We start from the raw sequence: 3,359 nt of genomic DNA on the forward strand, positions 1-3,359 counted from the left end.
CATCAGTGACTGGTCGTCAGGATGCCCCATTTGCGGGCTCTGTCATTTACAACAAGCTACACAATCCTCCAAGTCTGAATTTCTCTGTCTATGCAAAGGGGTAAAAATACCACTTATCTCATCCGTGTGGGGATTAAATGAGACAAGCATATGAAAACTTCTCTGAAGACTTTAAAACATGATATGAATGTTTATTTTTGTCAGGAAGAAAAAGAAATACACATTGTCTTCCTCAGTCCTTTCCATGGCGTGTTGTAGGAGGGCAGGAGGATGTGGTGGGAGGAGGAGGGGGTGGGAAGGGAGACGCTGAGCTCTATTTGGACCATCTCAGACCGGACGGGTGCACCGAGGTTGGGCCTGAGTACAGTCCTGTCGCAGCGTTCACGTCCGCTGATGCTGGGCATGGTTTCCGTGGGGTAGACCTGCCGAAGGGAAAATTAGTTTCCCTGAGAACATGACCCCACCAGTGGTTCACTCCGTAGTTGAAAGAAGCCTCCATGTCCCAGTGTGCAGACCCAATTGCGCCCAGTAGGGAGATGCTATGGGGAGGGTAAGTAATTGCATTTTGTGACACCAGGTTCCGGTTTACCGCCACACAGCTTGAAGTGAAATTGTTTTTTTTTATTTTTAAAAATGTTGTTTATTTTAAAAATGTTTATAAATGTTCATTTATTCTCTGAGGGAGAGAGAGAGAGAAGGGGAGAGAGAGAGAGCAAGAGGGCCCGAGCAGGGGAGGGGCAGAGAGGGAGACACAGAATCTGAAGCAGGCTCCAGGCTCTGAGCTCTCAGCACAGAGCCTGACGTGGGGCTTGAACCCACAAATGGCGAGATCATGACCTGAGCCCAAGTTGGACGCTTAACCAACTGAACCACCCAGGCACCCCCTGAAGTGAGTTTGTAATAGCAGCGAAGGCGATACAGAGCGGGTGGGATTTTGCCAGATTTCTCTAGCGATTCTTTGAAGACTTCAGGACACTGAATTGTCTTTGCTACCTTTTTACAAGTTTGAGAATACACAAGCAAGGTGATTAATTTCTGCTTTAAACAGATTCTTAACTTGTTTTCCTGTGTGTTGAGGAGGAGTGGGCAGGGTCCTAAATGATCTCTCCCTCTTGCTTATTTTACAAAGAACACAATGAGATGCTTGTCTAAGCTTAGGAAGCTCTTTGGTGGCAGAATTGGGACTAAAACTCAAGTCCTCTGACTCTCAGAACAGTGTTCTAGCCACCACATATGTTCCACTAAATGTATGTTGGAACACAGTGGGTTTTTTGAGCTTGGACTTGTTCCCTTATTTGTCTCCTGTCACATGCGGTTCTTCAGTTTAACACTGCCTCCGGCAGAAAAGTATGGATACCTCTGTCTCGTAAGCCTCTGTATATTCCCCTTTCTGAAAATCATCACAGATTTAGAGGTTTGCTTGAAGAAAAGTCCAAAAGTTTTGGAGCTGCGACAGAGCTGGGGAGCTCAAAGTGTAAGTGGAAAATATGCTAAGTTTCTCCCTAGTAGTGCTTTTCAGCTGAAGGAGGCAATGACATTTTATTTTTTTTCTATTTGTTTTTCCTTTTTTATTTTAGAGAGAGAGAGTGAGAGAGTATGAGTGTGGGAGAGGGGCAGAGGGAGAGAGAGAGAGAGAGAGAGAGAGAGAGAGAGAGAGAGAGATTCCAAGGCAGCCTGTATGCTCAGTGTAGAGCCCAACGCGGGGAGACACCAGGACCTGGGGGTCACAACCAGAGCCGAAATCAAGGTGCTCGGGGTGCCTGGGTGGCTTGGTCCGTTGGGCGTCTGACTTCGGCTCAGGTCATGATTTCACGGTCCGTGAGTTCGAGCCCCGCGTCGGGCTCTGTGCTGACAGCTCAGAGCCTGGAGCCTGTTTTGGATTCTGTGTCTCCCTCTCTCTCTGCCCCTCCCTGTTCATGCTCTGTCTCTCTCTGTCTCAAAAATAAATAAACGTTAAAAAAAAAATTAAAAAAAAAAAAAAAAGAATCAGGTGCTCAACTGACTGAGCCACCCAGGTGCCCCGAGGCCATGACATTTAAAAAATTTTTTTTTTCAACGTTTATTTATTTTTGGGACAGAGAGAGACAGAGCATGAACAGGGGATGGGCAGAGAGAGAGGGAGACACAGAATCAGAAACAGGCTCCAGGCTCTGAGCCATCAGCCCAGAGCCTGACGCGGGGCTCGAACTCACGCACCGCGAGATCGTGACCTGGCTGAAGTTGGACGCTTAACCGACTGCGCCACCCAGGCGCCCCAGCCATGACATTTTAAAGAATGACTTCATATCTTCTATAAGCTTGAGTTAATAGAATTTCTAAATTATTTGCGTTGTAGACTTTCTTTCTCCTGCATGAATTGAGAAGCTAGTATTTTTTTTTCAATTCAAAAATTCTAATTGTAGTAAAATACACATAACATGAAATTAACCATTTCAAGTATACAATTCAATAGTGCCAATTATATTCACGTTATTATGCAGCCAATATCCAGAATGTTTTCATATTGCAAACCTGAAACTCCATACCCATTAAATAGCAACTCCCCATTTCTCCCTACCCCCCACCCCCTGGCAATCACCTTTCCACTTCTGTCTCCGTGACTTTGACTACTCCAGGTACATCATGTAAGTGGAATCATACAGTATTTATCTTTTTGTGACTAGTTTATTTGACTCAGCTTAATGTCTTTAAGGTTCTTATAGCATGTGACAGAATTCCCTTCCTAAAACTGAGTAAGATTCCATTGTCTATGTATACCACATCTTGTTTCTCCATTCCTCTGTTGATGGACACTTGGGTTACCTCTACCTCTTGACTATTGTGAATAATGGCTTCTATGAATATGGATGTATGACTATCTCTTCAAGACCCTGCTTTCAATTCCTTTGGGTGTATACTCAAGGAGAGGAATTGCTGGGTCATAATTGACTCTCTATTTTATATTTTTGAGGAACTGATAGGCTGTTTTCCATAGTGACTGTACCACTTATATTCCCACCCTCAGTGCCAGGGTTTCACTTTCTCCACATCCTCACCAACAAGTATTTTCTGTTTTTTGTTTTTTTTTTGTTTTTTTTTTTTTTTTTGCAAGTAGTCATCCGAATGAACATGTGGCATCTCACTGTAGTTCCTATTGTATTTGATTAATGACTAGTGGTGTTGACCATCTCCTCATATGCTTACTGGCCATCTGTATATCACACCTAGAGAAACATCAACTACAGTCTTCTGCTTGTTTTAAAATCTCGTTATTTATTTTTGTTGATGTTGACTTGTAGGAGTTTTTTATGTACTCTGGATATTAATCCTTTCTCAGACATATGATTTGCAAATATTTCTCCCATTCTGTGGGTTGCCCT

This window comes from Lynx canadensis, chromosome D1, assembly GCF_007474595.2.
Source record: "Lynx canadensis isolate LIC74 chromosome D1, mLynCan4.pri.v2, whole genome shotgun sequence".
Lineage (NCBI taxonomy): Eukaryota > Metazoa > Chordata > Mammalia > Carnivora > Felidae > Lynx > Lynx canadensis.